The sequence below is a fragment of the Balaenoptera borealis genome, assembly GCF_965194805.1.
Source record: "Balaenoptera borealis genome assembly, chromosome: 1".
Classification (NCBI taxonomy): Eukaryota; Metazoa; Chordata; class Mammalia; order Artiodactyla; family Balaenopteridae; genus Balaenoptera; species Balaenoptera borealis.
Genome location: NC_138860.1, coordinates 133,242,766 through 133,251,276, shown reverse-complemented (window position 1 = coordinate 133,251,276; position 8,511 = coordinate 133,242,766).

Sequence of the window (8,511 nt, the reverse complement as noted above, 5' to 3'; positions counted from 1 at the left end):
ACTCATCTGAGAGGCTTTTAAATTCATCATAGAGTGTGTGCCATTCTATAGTGAGAAACGAGGCCTTGATTTGTGTACTTGGGGATTTTTTTTTTTTTTTTAATGGAAAGACAACGTGGAGCATGAGATATAGCCAGACTGTTATTTACCCATGCCTTTGTGCAAAGAAGGAAAAGATCCTTCTTCCTTAGGGATCCCTTCCCTCTCTTCTGCCTGGCACCCTTGTGATGTGAACAGTGTGCATACAGTTTGCAGCTGCCCTGGGTTAGAGTGGGTGGTCATGCACTGCAAGAGTTTGGGAGGTTTGTTAGAAGATAAAGCGTTTGAAGGTGCTGAATTTATCTGGTGTTAAAGAAGTTTTCCCCCTTTTTCATGCCACCTTGTCTTAGATTTACATGCTGCTGACCTATCATAGCTAGATCTATGCTAAATCGCCCCCCTGCAACATGCACCTTAACCCCCCAAATCTAAATCCAGGCGCCAAGAGAATTTCCACTTAACGTTGTACTCCACATTGTTGGTTTATACTTTATTTATGTTCTGTTAATAATAAATATAATTATTTTATTTCTCTGCTGGACAAGTTTAACTTGAAGATGCAAAAGCAATTATTTTAATTTTTTTATTTATATATAAAGTTTACAATGGCTCACATTCAGAAAAGATTAAATTACTAAAAGAAAAATAAAACAAGAATCATGATGCCAACTGAACAATATATCAGCGTTCAGAATAGGTTTCTGTTCTAGGCTGGCATATGATTCTTTTTATAAGGTTTATGCCCTATGGTTTTCTTCTAGAAGTAATATGTTATATGATTTCTGATGCGATGTCTTGGTAGATCCTTGAGCTGAGAAAGAAAAACATCAGGTCGCTAACTCCTCTTGAAAGTCCCGTGTGTCTGGGAGGACTCCTTCTGAGGCCCCTTCCCTTGGGTCAGTTTGCTTTCTTTACTGTTAGGAGGCACCTTCCATTTCATTTCATTAATACCATTGCTCTTTTCCTGTCCTTCATCCCCAAATGCCACTCTGGACCTTTACTGTGTGACACTGACCTGAATTTGTTGTGCATTAAACACGCATGAATCCTTCTCTGTCTCTTTCAGAAACTTCATTTGGTGCTTCCATCTTCCACCATTTCAATTCAGCTCAATTCAGCAATTATTTCCTGATGGACAATTACATACAGACCACTGGAGAAGGCACCTGGGGGGCACAGAGTCAAAGGAAACAAATGTAGACCCTGCATTCAGTGAACATTCAATGGACAGTAAATAGCAAGAGTAGTAATAATTACTGGCATTATTATTCTTCAACACTCACTCGAAGGCACTCTGTGTGAATTTGCTCTTTTAACCATTACTTATGACATCCCTGTGACATAAGTATTCTTATCATCATTTTACCAATGAGAACATTGAGGCTTACAGACGGTAAGTGGTCTTCTTAGGATCAGAAAGCCAGTAAGTGGTAGATTTGAGATCTGAAATGATCCCCCAGATCATGCTCCTAACCTCTACAAAATAGTTAAGGATGAAAGAAGTAGACATAACAACTGTAACACAAATATTGGCCTATTAATTCATGCTGCAATCCATCTTGAGTGCCATCTCTTGCAAACTCCCTCTTATACATGGTATCTTGGTAAGTGGCACTATCATCTACTTAGCTGTCAGGTCCATCTAATCATTTCCCAGACATTTATGCCATTTTACCAATTGCATCACTTAAATATCCATCCTCCCTGACAAATATTTTTTTCTTACTGTAACTGCCGGCTCCCCTTCTCACACATAGCCTTCCCTGACCTAATCTCCATGTTGCTACAAGAGAAACTGGTTTTATCATGTTCCTAGTAATAATCTTTCAATCATTCTTCTTAAGACAAAGTTCAAACGTAAAGCCCTCTTACTTTCTTCAAACACATCTGCAAGCTATCCTCTCTGGAACCTTCTTCTTTGCCACGGTGACTTCTCATCTTGCAAAATTCCCCTTTATCTTCTCCGGGAGGGGCTTCCCTGACACACTTCCTACCAGGTAGGATTAGGTGACACTCTGCAATTCACGTACAACCGGCAATGCCACTATCATATCCCACTTACCCCACTCCATCTTTGTCTACTTCTAACCCTAGACCATGAGTTTCTAGCAGGCAGGGACTATCATTCATCACACAGGCACTCAATAATGATTGCTTAATGAAAGAATAAAGGAACAATAATCCCAAATTATTTCTATTTACTTTGCATTTCCTGTATTCCCATTTGATATAAACACACTCAGCCATGACTGGAGATGTCGACCTCAGACGGACAGTTAAATATTGATAAAACAGCCAGAAACATTTCAATGAATTTTAAAGGCTTAACACTTCTAGCACTGCTCCCTCCCTCCCTCCTTGCTACCCTTTGTAGAGATTCTCTTTTTCTCTCTCGCTTGTTCTAACTGATAAAAGTGAATCTTCCCTGGCAGTCCAGTGGTTAGGACACCATGCTTCCAGTGCAGGGGACCCAGGTTCGATCCCTGGTCGGGGAACTAAGATCCTGCATGCCGAGCAGTACAGCCATAAAATAAAATATAAAATAAAATACATTGAAAAAAAAAGAAAGAAAAAAGCCCCTCCAGTTTTAAAATATGGTGACATCGAATGATGTCTGCAACTGCTCGAGGAAAGCAAGTCAGTGCCATGTTACATCCATTTGTGGTTTTGGATCAGATGCCCTTTAGGGCTGGAACTGTGTTCTTGATCCATTTGGCTTGGTTTATTTTGTTTCTTTCTTTTTAAATAAATTTATTTACTTATTTATTTTTTGGCTGCGATGGGTCTTCGTTGCTGCGCGCAGGCTTTCTCTAGTTGCGGCTAGCAGGAGCTACTCTTCGTTGTGGTGCACGGGCTTCTCTTGTTGCAGAGCACAGGCTCTAAGTGCACGGGTTTCAGTAGTTGTGGCTCTTGCGGGCTCTAGAGCACAGGCTCAGTAGTTGTGGCACACGGGCTTAGTTGCTCCACGGCATGTGGGATCTTTCTGGACCAGGGCTCAAACCTGTGTCCCCTGCATTGGCAGATGGATTCTTAACCACTGTGCCACCAGGGACATTTGGGTTTTAGAGCTTGCAGACTTGCATAACATTCTTTTTCTCTAACAACAACAATCATAAAAATAGCATGGTCTTTCTTGCAACCTTACTCATAGCCTAAGGAAGGGAAGATTGCAAAATTATGCCAATGTCAGATCATCAGAGGAGATCCCAGAAGGTCCTAATAAGCTTAGCAAACGCTTTATATAGTATGGAGAATCGGGTAAAAGGGCCATGTTCTGTGAGTCTTAGACAAAGAAATTTGAAGCTGCGTTTAAAAGTGGGAATGCAGCAAATCAACAAAATCTTCGCTATGAAATCCCAGCTAACTGGGTAAAGGAAATCCAAAATAGGCCTGAGTCAATTTTGAAAGGGCTTCCTTTAGGCCAGCAATTTATTTCTTTATACTCAATCACGAATAAATATTTTGGAGCACTTACTCTATGGCCTCTAGTGTGAAGTACATAGAGGTGAGATAGTAGAACACGGAGTTTCAGGAGAAAAAAGACTGGAAGCAGACAGATCTGCATTTCAATCTCATTTCTGTCACTTATTAGCTGTAGTGTTGAGGCATATCAGTGAACTGCTCTAAGCCCGTTTCCTCATCTGTAAAATGCTGATAATAACCCTACCTCACAGGTTTGTTCTGAGGTTCAAACAAGATAGTGTATTCATAGTGCCTGGCACCGAGTGGGAGCTTAGTAAATGGTGGCCGTTATCTGCTGACATCTATTTAATGAGGCTGGCACCAAGTACCATTCATCTCAAATGAGAAGTACGCAGAGAAAAACTGCTACAAGAGAAAGTACGTCTATAATGTGCATGTATTCATAGAAATTACACGAGGCCCTCCAAAGATAAACATAACCCTGCCTTCTGTCTTCCTCCACCACTAATTACAACCTCCATTGAAGCAAGAACATTCAGATAACTTAATACCATACCCACAGCAGATCTTAAAATATATATTAAATAATATTTCATCTATGTGCTTTCTGTGGTTAGGTGATTGGCTCCTGGAAAGCACAAACAAGGTCCACTGTTTGTTTGTTTGTTTTTATGCTTGATGACTACAACCTTGAATTAAACTAAAAACAAAACAGCTCAGATTGGATCTAGTTTATTAGCTCCAAATCCACAGCTTCTCAGATCATCGTCTTCTTCACGTAGTTTGAATGTAGGTACGCTTTTATGTGCCAGGCACCTTATACTTGTCACCAAACTTAATTTTAGAATAATCCTTGTGAGGTTGATACTGGTTTCCCCACAGTATAGAGGAGGCTGAGGCTGAGTGCAGACCTTTCCAAAGTCATGCAGCTGAATAAGTGGCAGCGCTGTGGTTTAAATCTAGAACAGGCTGATGATGCCTTATCCCTCAGCCACTGCCTCTTGTTTCAGCTGTGGGACAGTGGTGTGGAGAAAGATATCAGGACAGGAACATCTGGGAATTGTGGTGTAGAGTCTGGGAATGTGCTGGGAATTGTAGTGTAGTGTCTTGATTGCTCTGTTAAGTGTACATCTTTCCCTGTGATACTGTGATTTCCTGATGAGGTTACCTCACCAGGACTTTTCGCCAACATCTGGCTTACCCAGTTAGGTGACAAGATCATAGAGAGAAACCATTATTTTAATTAGAACCCAGTTCTCTGAGCTCATATGTCAGTGTTCATGAAGGAAAGTGAAATGCTTTTACATGACTAAGAACTCTTCCCTGAAGAGTCAGGACTTTTCTGTGAATGGATAAGATTTTATTATACAACTTTTTCAAATAAGTCAGGAAAAATTCCTTTGAAAACTGCTGCCAAGGTGAAATTCTCCAAATGTTCTAGTCAAAAGTGCATTTGGTGCTAGGGATAAAAGCAACAGAGAAAGTTCATTTGTTGGTAGCTTCCCTGATTTTTTTTTTTTTTAAATTTTATTTATTTATTTATTTTTGGCTGTGTTGGGTCTTCGTTTCTGTGCGAGGGCTTTCTCCAGTTGCGGAGAGCGGGGGCCACTCTTCATCACGGTGCACAGGCCTCTCACTATCGCGGCCTCTCCTGTTGCTGAGCACAGGCTCCAGACGTGCAGGCTCAGTAATTGTGGCTCACGGGCCCAGCCGCATGTGGGAATTTCCCGGACCAGGGCTCGAACCTGCGTCCCCTGCATTGGCAGGCAGACTCTCAACCACTGCGCCACCAGGGAAGCCCCTTCCCTGATATTTTAATTATATCTTCTACATTCTCCAAATCCTATTTAACAATTTCTTCAGTCCAACAATTTTATTCGTCAAATAAAAAATTTTAATTCACTTGTAACAGTAAAACCAATGCACATCTTTTGCCCTATTCAAAAAGAAACTACAAATGCCAAGAAGGGCATTTTGCTTCTGGTTAGAATGGAAAGTAACCTTTTGAAGGGCCTGATAAATTTTATTTCTTATGTAGTTTTGCGATAATCATCAGCTTAACTCTGTTAAATACCAAATGGCATTTTGATCCTGTAAGTCTGCCAGAAAACTACCTTTAATTCCCAGTTTTTTATGTGACCTTGAATAACTAGACGCATTACAGTATCCATCTGGTTGTTTGATATGAAGAATATTTGATTATTTTCTACTCTTGTTGAAGGCAAACTCATCATTTCTTTCAAAAAATCTGTTCCATAATTGCTTGATTCATAGAAAAAAAATTAGGTTTTTTTGGAGTGCTAGCATGAATCACAATTTCTGGCATTTGGATCAGTCAAGCCTCACCTTTAGGCAAAAGTACATTAAACTTACTCTTTGCTTCTTGAAAGCCCTCCCTGTATCCCAGTCCCCTCCCCAACAGAGATACATTAATCTTTACAACAGCCTTAAGAAGTAGATGTTATTAATTCCAATTTATAAGTGATGAAACTGAGACTCAAGGAGAGTAAATATTGTGCCCTAGATTATGCAGCTATAAAGTGGCAGAGACAGGGGTCAAAACACCTAGTCCAGTCTTTTCACCTACAGTATGACTCTTAACATTTCCTTATTTTTCCTCTCTTTAAAGGTTTTCTCTTCACACTTCAAATTTGAATATTTGTACAGCACCAAGAGTGAGGGGATAGAATCCTGAAAAAGAAATGATCAAAAAATTTAAGCCATGATCTTTACCCATCCTTTTCTTTTTTTCTGCAAACTACTTGAGAGTCCATAGTCTACTCTCTGTGTATGTATAGGGCTTTCTGAGCAGGTCAATTGCTGGTCATGAATAGCAGCTCTAACAATCCAAGGTTAATGTGGTTAGTATTCTGAAGGTTCAAGCAAGTTTGTCACTGCTCACAAATAAGAGAAGGGCGGTCCCAGAATTCAAGTGGTTGCTTTTGATCAATCATTACCTTTGAATAGTGGATACTGCTCCTCCTATATAACTTCAAAATCATTCACCCAAAATCCAATGAAAGGGTTGATTAAATCAACATCACTTTGTAAACCAGGCAGGGAGACTCAAAGCTGAAATTTGGATTCCAGACGCTACAGAGATGTTTTAGAATGCTCTGCAGGGGCAGTGAGATTTCACAAAAACAAATTTCTGTTTCAGAGAAACAGACCATAGCATACTTGTGGAAGAAAATACAGAGAACAGGAGAGGAACCAGGTCTCATATAATCTCAGGTACAGAAGTATGAGCAGTGTACATTTTGATAGTGCGTTTCATTTGCGTGTGAGAACTATAGTTTCAAAACTCAGGCTAAGGTGGTTGCAGGGCAGTTTCAGCAGTGGTCAAGCAGTTGTACTAGACCAAATGCACCAAAGGAACCCTTTCCACAGATCTCTGCTGACCTGTGTCAAAGTCCCCATTAACCCAGGGAACGATTAGGAAGTAGGAGCTACGCAGTCCATGCACTCTTGTTGGTTGATGTAAGGTTGCAGCTGCTCTTTCTGGGAAAGGCTGCCCTTCGCAGTGAGATGATAACATTCCTAAAATTTCTGGTGTTAAATTATCTTCTTTTTGAAATAATGAAGATAGTAGACTGCAGGGTTTTTTTCCGAATGTCCTTAGTTAACTAAATTATGAGTTGGCCATTGTTGTCGGTTGAATTTAGTCCACGCAAAAGATGTTGAAGTCCTAATCCCCAGCACCTGTGAATGGGATCTTATTTGGAAATAGAGGCTTTGCAGATGACTGAGTTAAAATGAAGGCATGGGGGTGGGGGGTGTCATCCAAATGACTGTGTCCTTATAAAAGGGGGAAATTTGGACACAGAGACAGACACATACAAAGGGAAGATGAGGTGAAGACACTAAGAGAATGTCACCTATAAGCCAATGAATGCCAAAGATTGCCATCAAACCACCAGAAGCTAAGAGAGAGACATGGAACAGATTCTGTCTCACAGGCCTCGTAAGGAACCAAATGTGCTGACATCTTGATCTCAGACTTTTAGCTTCCAGAACTGTGAGACAATAAATTTCTGTTGTTTAAAGCTCCTTGTTTGTGGTAATTTGTTACAGTAGCCCTAGCAAACTAATAGAGCCACCCTAGGTCAATTCCCTATTTTTGTTTCTATTTTGTTTTGCTTTATGAAATTTTGCTAGGTCTTAAAAGCCCCAAGTCTTAGAACCCTTAAACTAGATGAAATTATGTCCTGTCCTACCCTGAGATTTTTATGATATTTTATACTGTGAAATCTCTTTTCCAAGTTTTCTGGTTAGTCGTCAGGGTACCTATAGGATTGGGGCCTTCCAGATAACAGGAGCAATATTTAGGTGTTTCAGAGCCAAACCTGAGAAAATATCTCACTGCATGGCTTGAAATTCTACACATGGATTCTGGATTTCTTTCCCTGTAGTTGGAGTAGAAGTAAAACTCTAGGTGCTCCTGGTATAGAATATAAGGATCAAATGCTCTTCCATCCACGGATCTGGTATTTCTCAGAAGGTTAAGGATCGGTACCCAAAGTCTGTGGAACACTTCTTCCTTTTTCTGTTTGGTTCATCAGACAATCCTCATCCCTCATGGGTCTTGGGAACTCTTTCTCTTTTCCTTTCTCCTCCTAGGCAAGGTACTCAAGAGGAGATTAGGGACAGTGAGTTATCTTTTAGCAGATCATGATTGAATCCACTGGTGAGTGCCACGTTTCCATTCCTTAGATGGACTTGAAACAAATCTCACCTGGAATTCACCCACTTATTTATTCATTCATGAATTTATTCAATGAATAGTAAAAAAAAAAAAAAAAAAAAAGAGGAGACCCAGGGACCCATTGTCACAAAATGACTCTATAAATTATAGTAACTACTATGTGTCAAGAATTTCTAGCCTCATTTTATAGATGAGAACACTTGAACTCAAATAATGGAACTTGTCCATGTTCCCATAGCTGGTGAATCTACCTGCTTGACCTTCTGTATGACTCTCATGTCTCTGCTCTTTCCTCCATATTAAGCTGACTGCCCATAAAACCCACCAAATGGGTATATACACAC